Here is a 14,543-nt window from a genome sequence, read left to right as displayed (position 1 = left end):
CCGGCGCGGCGGGGGCGGGGCCGGGCGGGCGGGGGAGCTAGGTGGGGGCAGCGCGCGGGCCCCGGGCCGGCCGCGGGGGAGGGGGGCAGGGAGATGGCTTTTACTCTGTTCCTCAGTCCGTCAGTCTTTCCATCCTGCACGGGCCGCCGCCTGCACCTGCCGCCGCTCCTGGAGCGGGGCCGCCTGCACCTGGCTCCCGCGCCCTCCCTCCCTCCCGGAAAGTGCGGCCGGAGGTCGCCTCGCGCCCACCTGGCCCCGCCCCCGTCCCCGATCCCCCTTAGCTGCCGAGGGGGCAGAGCTGGGAGGGAGCCCGCGGGCCTGGCGCTCCGCAGCCTTTGTTAGCGGCCCCGTGCCGCCCCCGCCGCTCTGCTCCAGGCTGGGCTTTACGCGCCCGGGCTAACTTCGGGCGGCACTTTGGAGGGGCCGCTGGCACTTAGGGAGTGCCTGCTGTGCGCGAGGCTGCGAGGCGCTACGCCGGGGGGACAAAGGAAAAGAAGCGCTATGGGGAGATGAGAAAGAAGGGAGAGAGGGAGGGAGAAAGAGAACTAGAGAAAAGGAGGAAGAAGGGGAGAGAGAACTTAGAGAAAGGAATGGAGAAAGGGAAAGGGACAGAGGTGGGGGGAGAGAGAGAAAGAGAGGGGATACGAGAGAAAACAGAAGGGGGAGAGAAAGAAGGGAGAGAGGAGAAAGAGGGGAACTAGAGAGAAGGGGAAGAAAAGAGAACTAGGGAGAAGGGAGGAGAAAGGAAGGGGAGAGATTGGAGAGAGACAGCTTGAGAAAGAAATAAAAGAGAAAAGGAGGTGGGAGAGATAGAGGTAACAGACCAAGTCAGATACTCCTGTAAAGGGAAGACTCAAACAGACTGGCACTTTGGATGCCAGGTTTAAACAGGTTTTAAGCCTTAGTCAGTACAGCATAATAGAAAAGAGAAGTACAGCGTTTTGTTGATGGTTATGGTTGAGCTCCTCATTTTTGTCAGATTTAACGTTCTCTTTTTGTCTCAGTTTGTAATTTTGCATCTCACAGGGTACAGTGGAGTGGAAGAGATTTAGTAATGTTAAGACCTTTTTAAGATAACCGATGAGTTTCTTTCTCCTATCCCATCTTCTTTTTCATCCTACTCTGTTCATCCCACTATCAACTTCTCTTTCAGGCTGGTAAATGCAGTTTTTAACTACTTCAAATTGGATTTGATGGATAATGATTCTTGCACTGCAAACAAGAGAGATGCCAGTGATAGATACATTGCACACAGGTGCTTCAGAAATGCTTGTTGACTTGTTGACTTTGAGTCGACATGGACAAAAACTTAGGTTTTTTATTAGACTTCAGGAATTCTTTCAGGATGTAAATTGTCAAGATCCTTTTTTTCCAAAACATTTTGGTAAGATGTGACAAAACTGCTAGAGAAAAAAAAGATTTTGTGACTTTTATCTTAGACAATTTGGGTTGCAGACTTTGGGGGGAGGAGCCTAACATGACCAATATTCATCTGATTTTATTTGAAGCAATTTTCAGTTTGGCACCTTTTTTCTTATTGTTGTGGGAAGTAACATTAGCAATCTATTAAGAAAAACAACTGTAGAAATTATTTTATCTTGAAGTCATACTGAAACATTTTGTTAGAATAAAAACAGAGATAGGGAGTTTTTTCTTCCCCTTATGCCTCCTGCTAATTCATAACTACTCTTAATTGGCTACCATTCCGAATTTCCTAACTTTCTCACTTGTCTCAACTCCCAATCCACCCACCCAAAAATCTTTTGTTTGAAATCCACAAAATTTGAAACAACCCTCATTTTGGTGGTTGGTGTGGGAGTTAAGATGAAGTTTCATGCTGAAATGCCTTCTAACATGAAAGATAAGGAAAGTGTTCTAGATTAATAAGATTTTAAGTATTCTGAAAGCTTCTTAACTACTAGTTTCCTAATAAATTAATCATTAACCATGACAGTGATTTGGGGGACTAGAAAAAGCATCTGTATTATTTGTATTTTAGTGTGGAAATCTATTTGGACAGATCTGAGAGGGCAGTTGTGTTCTAAGGTCAGTTTCTGGTTTTAAATATGACTAGTCTTGCCCACTCAGGGACAAGTCAGAGACTATTCCAGAAACACAAGACTTGTTATCCCTCATCCTCTTGGACTGAGTTATAGCTTTGTTATGTAGCATTCCAACTTGCAGTGGTAGTAATTGATTGTAATGGAGTTTACCTTTGGAAGAGATTTGATTCCTTTTTGCCCAAACAGGTATTGTTTGCCTTGGTATTCCTAGAAGGCTGATAATAATTATAGCTAAGATTTATATAGCCCTTTAACATTTACATATATTTTTTTCTCATTTTATCCTCAACCACTTGGTGAGCTAGGTAACATCATTGTTTTCATTTTACTGATAAGGAAACCTAGTTGAAAAGTTTAAGTGACTTGCCCTGAGATACTGTAGAATTTAAACTCATTTCTTCCTGAATTCAAGCCAAGCAGCCTATCAAGCCAACCCCACCCCCCCCCACCCCTGTGTTTGTTCTTGTTAATATTAAAAAAACAATATATTAGAGCCTGAAAACTAGTAGAGTTTCCTAACTTTCTGGAGACTCCTCAGGGACAATGATGTTTTTAAGTAGTGGGGGATGCTCAATTTCAGTTAGATTAGTGAAATAAAGACATCATTTTTTCCCATCTAAGTACACGGACCCCTTGAAATCTGTTCACTAGATCCTAATTTTAAAATTCCTTGTTCTGTGTACTATTTGTAAAAATCTTTCATCTCATATTTGAAAAGTGAATGTTATAAAAGCTGGTATTGGCAGCTGGTGTGAACACTGAGAAACAAGAATTGAATCTCAGATAAAGTCTTTTGTGAAAGCTTAAGCATGAAGAAATTAATCATCAATAATGAATATATTGCCGTCTTTGTACTACGTAGTGGTGGTAGGGGCAGTGATCTATCTAGAAGTTTAAGATTGTCCTTGCTTTTCAGAAATTTACAGAAACATATACTGGGGAAAAGTATAAGCACATCTGGGATAGGAGATCACTAAGCAACATTCCTTCTAACTAAGGAGGAGTGATCCAGTTTGGTCAGTCAAAAAGTATTTATTAAGCTTTTACTATGTTGGAGACCCTGTGCTAAGCACTGGGGAGACTGAAAAAGGCAAAGTAGGGAAAAGTAGAGGGTGGCCTGAGGTCTGGGAAATGAGGGATCCTAGATGAGAAGGATTTCAAGGTCATCATAGGTTAATTCAGGAAGGGATCAGAAGGAACAAGGAATTATAAAAATAATTCACGTTTTTATAAGGTTTTGTAGTTTTCAAAGTTTGCTCTCAATTCTGGAGGGTACATATCATCCCCCTTTTTTAAAACAGGTGGTAAAAGTGAAGTTTGGCAAAGGCAGTGTTTTGTCCCTAAGTCACAGAAGTAGCAGATTCCCCAATCTTCTGACCATGCTCTTTTAGAAAGGATGCTAGTATTGGGAGATGCCTAAACAATTAATGGGGAATCTTCACTTAGGACAGAAAAAGTACTGAGTAACATTGTGAAATAAATACAAAAGATCTGGAATTTGCTGGGGGTAAGGAGAAACTAACCTTATCTTCTGGGCACACTGATTGAAGTTGAGGTTGTTTTGTTTGGAGGGGTGAAAATTGCTTAGGTTTTTAGTAGAGAAATTTTCCTATCTTTTCTTATGCAAAATACCTAATAATGGCTCCAGTTATATATTGAAGGAATTCGTTTGGGATATTCCTAAGCAATTGCTTTTTCTGAAAAACTGATTTTGATACTGTGTAATCTCTGAGTTTTCAGAGAAGTAGCCAAATTAAATATTTTGAATATGCCTACTTTTTAGTTTTTGTTTCCTTTGGAAGTCTTCAAAAGGAGTCTAGTCTTTAATGAAGTTAAAGTGTTTACTATGATCTTTCTTCCTTCTTTCCCTCCTTCCTTCCTTCCTTCCTTCTTTCCCCCCTCCCACCCCCATCTGCCTTAATTTTAATTCTAAGACATAAGAACTGCTAGAGAGATAGGCAAGGTTAAGTCACATGCCCAGGATCACATAGCTAGGCATTGTCTGAGTCCAGATTTAAACCCAGGTCCTCCAGACTCCAGGCCTGGCACTCAATCTACTGTGTGATATCTTTTTTAAAATTTAAAGGCAGTTTGTTCCAGTCTTAATTTTTTTATCCAGTGATAATTTGATAGCCTCCTAACTTGCTTCACATTCCCTGTTATTGTTTCATAGGAATTAGATATTCAAAGTATATATATATATATATATATATATATGTATGTATGTATATATATAGAGAGAGAGAGAGAAAGAGAGAGAGAATTAGTTCATGAGATATAGTATACTTGTGTAAAGTTAAATTTCTTGTAAATGTAGAGTCATGCAGAATGTAGTATATATATAAATTCCTTTAACAGTCAATAATAATTTAATTTCCTGACTAAAGGGTAGCTATTTTTGAACAGTGAAGAGACTTGTTGATTCATTAAGCCTTTTGCATGTCATTTTTAAAAGTGCCCTGCAAATAAACCTAAGTAAAATATATATAGTTTGTTAACAACTAAATTCCCTAGCCAGTTATTCTGCTGTTCTAATTTTTATATAAAGATTAGCAACTTTGATAGTAGCTTAAGTTTTTTCTGGCCCATTACTACCTGTCAATATGTGGTTCAGAAAAATACCTAGAGTTTCTGTATGTTTCTTCATGCACACTAAGAACACCACTGTATGAGGGCAGCTAGTTGGATTGAGAGCTGGCCCCTAGGTTCAAATATAGCCTCAAGATACTTCCTAGCTGTGTGACCCTGGGCAAGTCACTCAACCCCCATTGCCTAGCCCTTACCATTCTTCTGCCTTAGAACCAATACACAGCAATAATTCTAAGATGGGAGGTAAGGGTTTTTTATTTAAAAAGAACACTACTGTAAAAGATCATAGCCAAATTTATGGTCAAACTCATCATGTTAGTTGTTTTTCATATATTCTCTGCAGGTGGAAGTTATTTTGCTTTGAAAGATCTGTGGTTTCACCCTGTGGGTAAGATCTTTAGCCCTACTCACAACTTTCCAGTGCTGAGGCTTTATGAAATGTTCAGTCATTGCAGATTATGCTGTTACTGCTTAATCCCTAAAGAAATGCTGCAAAGGAATCTATATATATTTATGGACATCAAAGATTTAAATATTTTCAAGTCTTTTTAAAATCTTTTTTACATCTCCTTTAAGGAGTTATGGACTTGAAGTACAAGATATAAAGTTACATACAATTTAAAATTTAAAATGTTTGATTGTGGTATGTGCTGTGGCCTGCCCCTCTGCTGTCCTCCAGCCTGAATATTACCTAAGGGCTTACACCACATAGAAAGAGAAGAGAAAGGGGGGAAATCAGAAAAGATAAAACTTTTTTAAAAGTAGGGCAATATTCATGAAATTATTTTGTGCTGTTTTTCTTCAGACTTTTTCCGACTCTAATTAGCTGGGGTGGAAGGTGTGGTTTGACAAGATGACCTTTAAGAATCCACTATCGACATGCCACTACACCCCAGGAATTTGTAGTTGTCCATTCCCTTAATTTGGTTCATGCAGCCTCTTGGGACTGTTCTAAATACTTGGATGTAGAGAAAATGAAGTTCCCTTCACTTTAAGGAATTTATAATTTAATAGGAAGGTGAGACACATGTAAGTAGTATTATACAATTTAGGCAATGATAAAATACATTGGGAAGGACTGAGATGAAAGGAGAGTGGTTGAGAAAAAGGTAACTTCTGAACTAGGTTTTAAAGAAGGATGTCTTTCCGAAATGGTTAAGAGTGGAGAACAGGAGCAATCTCCCTGGCTGGGGAACAGGGTGGCAGAAAATTGGAAGAAGGAAAAACAGGACCAGTTTTTGACTGAAGCATAGAATAAAAATGAAAGATAGATTGGAACCAGATAGTTGGAGCCAAGGCCTTGATAAGAGTTTGTTTTTTAGCTTGGAGGTGGGAACTATTGACAGTTCCTGTAATTGAGGACTGATGATTAACCCTATGCTTGAGAAATTCAAGGGAATGGGAGTGGGCCTGAGTTCAACTGTGACCTCAGACACTTCCTAACTTAACCCCATTACCAAGGCCTTGCCCTCCCTTCTATCCTAGAATTGTTATTAGGACCCAAAGTGAGGGTTTAAAAAAAAGAAAAGTCAAGTGAAATGTGGGCTGCATATTTAGCCCCACAATGTCTGTGGGAAAGTTTTTGGAAAGACCTGGAATTCAGGAGATTTTTATTTTAGTCCCATCCTTTTGTCATTGAATAAGGTACCTTTTGGACTTGACTAGTCTCTTTCAAATCACTTTAAAAGTCTCTAGTACCTTGATCTTTCTATCTCCTTATTTTTCCGGCATATCATGAAATTGAAAGTGAAAGCACTTGAAGCTTTTTTAAAGGAGAAAATGACTTTTAAAAGTTGTGGTATTATCCTGGGAGCCAGAAGGAAAATGGAGATAGTCTGAACTATTGTGTTGTATCTCTGGTAGATGGAAAAATTCCCTCTATAACCCAAATCACCTACTGAAGACAAAGATCCTTAATGTTAATAAAGATATCTGCAAACAGAGATTAGGAAAGGTGAGGTGGAGAATCTGATCCAGATAGGGGAAGGTGTGAAAATGCAGGTAAGTAAATTCTTAGGAGGGTTTGCAAGTTGACAGAATAATAGCTGATAAATAGGATAATTACAAGGTAATACATTTACATATCTATAGATTGTAAACAATTATTTAGTGATCAAATCTCCACTTGGGAAATACTAATAGGAAATGTAAATGAATAGGAAAGGATTTGACAGCTTTCGTGTTTAACTGGTCAAAGAACCCTTCTTAGGGAAGTTGGGATCATTTTCTTCCAAAGCACTTAAATAAAATTGATTAAATTGTATTTCAACACATAATACAAATTACCACACTCGTAGTTGAGCCTCACCCCCCAAAAAACCTCAGAAATTTGTCAATAATATTGAGTGTTTAAAACCTATTTCTTACCTCAAGTTGTTGTTAAGGAATGATATGTATTTTATAAATTAAAGTCGGGTGTCTTTTTTTTTCCAGTCAGATATTGCTTTTAGTATATAGCTAGTAATCTTGTAGGTTTTGTTCCTATTTTTTTACTTAATCCCTTCATATGTGTTTATCATTCTTTAGGGGTCACATTCCATGACATTAATATACTACAATTTAATTTGTGCCTTCAACCTTTAAATATGTGGTTTTTCTAAATGTTTGCTATGAATAATGCTATTAATATGTTTTACAAATAAGTTTTTTCTAATTGATTATAGACCTTTTTTTCTGATTGTAGTCTTATGAGAACAATTTCTATATCTTGGACTACTCATTTAGGGAATGGCTCTTTAATACTACTTGTCAATTTCCCTGTAGATTTTGAATGCTCTTTTATCACATTGTTCCTGAGCATAATTTTTCTGGTCCAAATATTTTCTTTAAGTAGTACTCATTTTTTCAAAAGCTTTTTTACTTTTACTAAAATAAGTAGTTGTCAGAAGTAAGTAGTTTGATAATTTCTGTAGTCAGTTGCAAATTCATCCCTTTATCCACAGTTCTTTGACTTTTATTGAAAAGTGATTTTTTTTTATGTTTAGGATTTATCTACTTGAAATTTATTCTAGTGCATAGTGTGTAATTCTCTGCTTTAAACTTCTTTTTAAAAGATTTTTTTATTTAATTAATTTAGAATATTTTTCTATGATTTGTGTTCTTTCTCCCCTTTTCTCCCTCTCCCCCCCAGCTGACCACTGGGTAATGCATGTAGCATTGTTCAAAACCTAATTTCATATCATCATTAATATTTGCAATAGAGTGATCATTTATTTATTGTTTGTTTGTTTATTTGTTTTTGAAACCCTTACCTTTTGTCTTGGAATCAATACTATGTATTGGTTCCAGGGCAGAAGAGTGGTGAGGGCTAGGCAATGGGGGTCAAGTGACTTGCCCAGGGTCACACAGAAGGGAAGTGTCTGAGGTCAGATTTGAACCTAGGACCCTCCCATATCTAGGCCTGGCTCTCAATCCACTGTGCTACCCAACTGCTCCCTAGAGTGATCATTTAAAGTCAGAATCCCCAATCATATGAGTGATCATGTGTTTTTCTAATTCATTTCTGCTCCCACAGTTCTTTCTCTGGATGTGGATAGCATTCTTTCCCATAAGTCCCTCAGAATTGTCCTGGGTCATTGCATTGCTGCTAGTAGAGAAGTCCATTATATTTAACTGTGCCACAGTGTATCAGTCTCTGTGTACAGCGTTCTTCTGGTTCTGCTCCTTTCACTCTGCATCAATTCCTGGAGGTCTTTCCAGTTCACATGGAATTCCTCCAGTTTATACTTCTTTTATCCCAAATTCCTATTTACTTTTCCCAGCAGTTCTTAATGAATAAAGAGTTCCTTTCCCTAGTATATTTTGTTTTTTGATTTATGGAATGATGCCCCTGTAATAACTATTTTCACTAATCAACTTTTACATTTTTGGTCCACTCCCAGATAGTTTTTGATAATTAAATGTTTTATAATATGATTTGACCTTTGGTAACCCAAGATCTTTTTATTCCCCACCACCACCCCTTTTTTTAACCTTCATCTTAGAATCAAGACTGTGTATTGGTTCTAAAGTAGAAGAGCAGTAAAGGTGAGGTAATGGAGGTTTAGTGACTTGCCCAGGGTCACACAGGTAAGAAGTATCTGAGGGCAGATTTGAACCAGGACCTCCCATTTCTAGACCTTGGCTCTTAATCCACTGAGACACCTAGGTTCCTTTTTAACCATTTAGTATTACCTTAGTGGTGTGGCAGTGTTAACTCTGTAAATGAAGTTGCTTTGTACTGTCATTTTTACCATATTGGTATGGATTCCCTGTAGACATTGACTTTCCACTTTTTTAGAGGTTCTCTTTGATTTTGGTCAAAATAGTTTTATATTTGCAGAAGTCTTTTGAGAGAGAGAGTTAGTTAAATACAAAAATATGATTATTTTTGTTGAATTTAATTCAGCATTTATTAAATGTCTGTACTGGGCCAGGGTGTTCTGCTAGATGCTGGGGCAGCAGAGACCAAAAAAAATTTTTCCTGTTCTCAAGCTTATCTGAGGGGTGGGGGTGGAGGGAGAATGACAACAAATACTTGGATAAGTAAATACAAAACATAATATATACAACATAAATACAAAGTAATTTCAGGGTGAGAAAGGTGCTGGCAGCTGGGGGCATTAGACTTCCAGAGGTTTGGGGAGCGGATGGATTCTGGAGAGGCCTGAGGTGAAAGAGGTAGTGCATCCTTGAAGAGTAGAACAGCCAAAAGACCAGTTTGCTTGTAGTGTGGAGAAACCTTGGGCAGTATATTTGTAATGGGAGGTGGGAAACTGATTGTGAAGGACAATAAATGCCAACCGGAGTGTTTTGTATTTTATCCTAGGAGGTAAGAAGGAGCCAATGCAGCTTCTTGAACAGGGGAATAAAGTGAACCAGACTTGTGTTGTAGAAATACCAGTTTGTTATCTTTTTGAACAGTGTATTGGAGAGAGGAAGAAACTGAAGGGAGGGGAGGCTTAGAGAAAGTGATCTTGACCTGAGCTAGGTTGTTGACCCCGTGAAGTTAAGTAAAGAGGACAGATGTAAAGTGGTGAAGACAGAATTGACAAGACTTGGCAATAATTGGATATGAAGATTAGTGAGGAAGAGTGAATTAGTGAACAACTGGAGTTGTAAACCTGGATAATCAGGTGGAGAAAGGTAGAAGTTGCTGCTTTGAGGAAGCAATTGCCTTTATAAGTTTTGAAGTTGATTTTTCTGGTGTTTTATAAGTAAAAACAGACTGTCCTCATGTAGAGATAATTTTGATTGAGTCAGTTCTTAGCCTTTTTATTTTTCCTTGTCTTGATCACTATTGGCATATTGTATATGTTATGTAAGCCAAATAATAATGGGACAGTTGCTTCATTTTTGTGCTTCACTGGGAAACTTTGTCATTTGTTACAAATAATACAATTATTATTTAGTAATATTTTTATCATATTAAGAAAAGGTCCTTTATTTCCTCTGCTTCTAAATGTTTTTAGTTTGAGTGCTGTTTTTCTATCTGTAGTATGATATAAATTGTTTTCCTAAAATTAAAGTTCCTAATATAAATCTAACTTGGTCATAATGAATATTTATCTGATATTGTTACTTCCTTACTGATATTTTTGTGCAGTGTTTTTTTCCTTGACGTTCGTTCATCAGGGTTCCTGGTCTTGTTCTTTCTGTGCTTTTCTCTCACTGACATAGGAATCAGACTATGTTTATCTCTTAAGAATTTGGTAGAATGCTTTCTTTTCCCATTTTTGAAAATGGTTTATATAATATAGAAATTGTTCTTTAAGTGATTCTTTTAGAATTATTTTGTAAATACATGATTCTAGAATTTTCTGTTTAATCAGTTACTTTCTGGATTTAAGTGAAACATTTACTTTTTTCTTATTTGTTAATTGTCATTAAAAATTTTTTTTTTGTTGCATATCCTCATTTTTACCATATGATTTGGTTTGGTAGTTTCTGTTAGCTTAAATTTTTATATGATTTTTCTCTTATTTTCAAAGTTTAATGTTTTATCTTTATTTTAATAACAAATTAACACATAAATTTTCTAAAGTTGTATGTTTCATGTTGTCTTCCTCCTTGTATCCCTACCCCACCTCCCAGAGTCAACTAGCAATTCAATCTGGGTTATGTATTATGATTTGTCTCTTTTAAAAATTAAATTTGCTTACTATCCATTTTTAGTCCTTTAAATGATTTACTTAATTCATTAGCCATCTCATTTTCTTTTTAATTAAAAATATTTTAAACCTTTGTTTTCTATCTTACAGTCAATACTGAGTTATCCAGTGGTAAGGGCTAGGGTAGGCATTTGGAGTTAAGTGATTTGCACAGGGTCACAGATAAGGAAGTGTTTTGAGGTTAGATTTAAAGCCAGGACCTGTTGTCTCCAGGCCTGGCTTTCTATCCACTGAGCCATCTAACTATTCCTTGTCTTCTCTTTTTCTTATCTGTTTAACATTTTCAGGAATATACATTTTCTACTTTTTTTTCTTTTCCTTTTTTAAAAAACATATATATTTTTTCAAAGACCAAGGATTTGTTTTTTCTTTGTCCCAATTTCCTTCCCCCAATGGAAACTTTCAAAAAAAAATAAAAAGAAAGAAAGAAAATGGCATCCTTCATAACAAATATTACACAGTCAAGCAAGGCAAATTTCCTTTAGGATTGTCATTGCATTGATCAGAGTTCTAGGCTCTTTCATAGTTCTTGGGGATTTTTTTGTTTTTTAATAATGCCATTGTTTGAATTGTTCTGGTTCTGGACACTTCATTTTGTTGAGTTCATACTAGTTTTCTCATTTTCCCTTGAAACTGACTATTTCATTATATCTTCAGGCTCAATAAATTAATTTGCCATTATTTAGTCATTCCCCAATAGATGGGCATTTCCTTAGTTATTGAGTTTTTGCCATTTTCAAAAGAGCTGTTGTCGGGGCAGCTGGGTATCTCAGTGGATTGAGAGCCAGGCCTAGATATGGGAGGTCCTAGGTTCAAATCTGACCTCAGACACTTCCCAGCTGTGTGATCCTGGGCAAGTCACTTGACCCCCATTGCCTAGCCCTTACCACTCTTCTGCCTTGGAACCAATACACAGTATTGACTCCAAGATGCAAGGGAAGGGTTTAAAAAAAAAAAAAAGCTATTGTGAATATTCTTGTACAAATGGGTACTTTTCCTGTTCTTCCCCTTTAATTTTTAAAATTACTTGACAAGTAAATTTTTAAAAATTGTCCATCCCACCAACTATTCTTCTTCCCTTTCTGTTATTGAGTAAATCTTTTTTTAATCCCATACTTGGTTGGGCATAACAGATTTCCACATTAGCAATGTCAAAAATGTATGTTCCTTTTGACATTTGAAATGTATCACTGTCAAGAGGTGTTTTTGTCTTCCTTCTTTTGGAATAGTGATTTATCATTGCTTACAATTCTAAAGTCCTTAAAAGTTGTTTTTCTCTATGATGTTATCATTATACAGTTTTAGTTCTGTTACTTTACTTTGCATCAGTTCATAAAAGTCTTTACAGTTCCTTCTGTAATTGCCCATTTCATCATTTCTCATGGCACTATTGTGTCATATTTTATTACATTTATATATCACAGTTTATTTACCCCAATAAGTCAATCCTTTAGTTTCCAATTTTTGGATACCAGGAAAAGACTTGCTTTAAATAGTTTGTACGTATAGATCTTTCTCTCTTTGATTTCTTTGGGAGTATAAGGCCTAGTAGTGCTGTTGGGTCAACGTTTATGTATTTGGTAACTGTGGGTATAGATCTAAGTTGCTTTAAAGAATGACTGGACCAATTCCCTCCCACATTGCACAAATGAGCCTGTTTTCCCACAGTTTCTTCCTCAGTTGTCATTTTCCCTTTTTGTCTTATTTGCTAATCTTGGTGAGTAGAACCTCAAAGCTGCTTTAATTTGCATTTCTCTAATAGTGATTTAGAGTGGTGAAAATTTTCTGTTCATATCTTCTGACCGTTTTTTTTGTTTATTGAAGAATAGCTTAGTCTTATAAATTCAGTTCCTTATATATTTTAGAAATGAGACCTTTATTGTAGACATTTGTTGCAAAGATTTTTTCCCCTAGTTACCCATTTCCCTTTTTTTACATTAGATTTCTTTACACAAAAAGTTTTAAAATTAAAAAATGAAACCAAAGTTATCCATTTCATTTTTATCCTTATTTAGATGTGAACTCTTTCCCATCTGCAGCCTGAAAACCATTTCTTTCTTCCTCTACCTTTTGTATTTAAGTCTTTATAGCTAGATCATTTTCCCTTTTATAGTTTATCATAGTGTATAGTTTGAGGTGTCAATCTGAACCTGACTTCTGCCAAACATGTCCAGTTTTCCCAATAGTTTTGTTAAATAGTGAGTTTTTAATTCCTGAACACACAGGCTACTCTTTGCCTCTCTCTATTGTATACCTGATCTATTCGTCCTGAATTTTACCATGTTTTCTACATTGCCATTTCTCATAGTCATCTTGATTTCTTCCTTCAGTGATGTTATTTTCAATTTCATAGATACCAGATTTGTTAAAACCTTAATTTGATTCTAAATCACTTTGTAGGGTTAAGAGTATTGTGTTATCTTGTAGAAGTATAATAATTGTAATTTCATTCTTCTAGAGATTTATTCTTGCTAAAGAAAGCAAGCTTAACCCATTTAATATTGGTTCATTGTATTGGCACCTTTGAAGGAGATTTTTTCCCTTCAAATTTTCTGTTTAGTTTTTCCTATGATGGTTTTTGTCTTTTCCCTTCCTGGTGTGTGTGTGTGTGTGTGTGTGTGTGTGTGTGTGTGGTGGTGGTGGTGGGATGGATAGGATGGGATGGAACATATACAAAAAGTCACTGTTTTGATGTGATATATACATTTGGCCATTATTATAGAATTTGTGCATAAACCTTGGATTCAGGCTGCTGCTGGCAGGTAGTATTGGACTAGGTGAATCTTGAGTCAGATTCTTCATACTCTACTGTGCTATTGATAATCTATACTAAAACTTTATAAAGTCAGCCATTTAGCTCCCAAGAATGACCAAGGGCAAGTCAACAAATATAAGTCACCTTCTTGAGATAGAATGCTATTCATATCAAGAGAAAGAACTGTGGGAGTAGAAACTCAGAAGAAAGACATATGATTTGTCACTTGTTTATATGGGTATAAGATTGGGGGTTTTGGTTTCAAAAGATTATTAGAAAAATGAATAATATGGATTATTATTATGGTACCAAGTGATAATATATGTATAACCCAGTGGAATTGCTTGTCAGCTCTGAGAGGCAGGAGGGAAAAGGGGAGGGAGAGAAAATGAATCATATAACCATGGAAAAATATTTTAAAACAAATAAATGGTAAAATAAAATGTAAAATAGTAAAAGAAAAAAATCACCTTCCGGTGGCAACTAGACACTCATGGATAGAGCACTGGAGCTGGAATCAGTGAATTAAAATTTGAACTCAGACACTAGCTGTGTGGGAAGTCACTTAACTTCTGTTTGCTTTAATCCACTAGAGAAGGAAATGGCAAACCATTCTAGTATCTTTGCCAAGAAAACTCCATGGGCAGTATTTGGCTTGCTATGGTTCACAGGAATTGTTGGACATAAATGAACAACAGATACTATTCCATCCCCGCTCGATACTGTGCCACCCTTTTTATTAAAACAATAAAAGCTCTGTGTTATCCAAATAAATCCTTCATGTTTTCTCCATATCCAACATTATTCTGATTGGATATTCAAAGGGGTTAAGAGGAGAGGGATACATTGGACTAGCTGATGAATTGAACATAAGTGCTTTTAGCTAAAGATAAGTCATCAGACTAGCAAGAGCAGAAGTCATTTATACTTATTTCTACCAAATTGCAGCTAGTATTAGTATCCTTCTTTGAGTTGTCAACTTAATGG

General features: G+C 36.6%; 1 protein-coding gene across 1 annotated transcript in view; it reads left to right on the top strand.

The window, feature by feature from the left end:
* USP44 (ubiquitin specific peptidase 44) overlaps nt 1-14,543 on the top strand; it is a 41,300-nt gene that overhangs the window by 476 nt on the left and 26,281 nt on the right. The window lies entirely within an intron of this gene.

This window comes from Monodelphis domestica, chromosome 5 (assembly GCF_027887165.1).
Source record: "Monodelphis domestica isolate mMonDom1 chromosome 5, mMonDom1.pri, whole genome shotgun sequence".
Taxonomy (NCBI): domain Eukaryota; kingdom Metazoa; phylum Chordata; class Mammalia; order Didelphimorphia; family Didelphidae; genus Monodelphis; species Monodelphis domestica.
The sequence above is the reverse complement of the archived record's forward strand: the minus strand, read 5'-3'. Positions and strand labels throughout refer to the sequence as shown.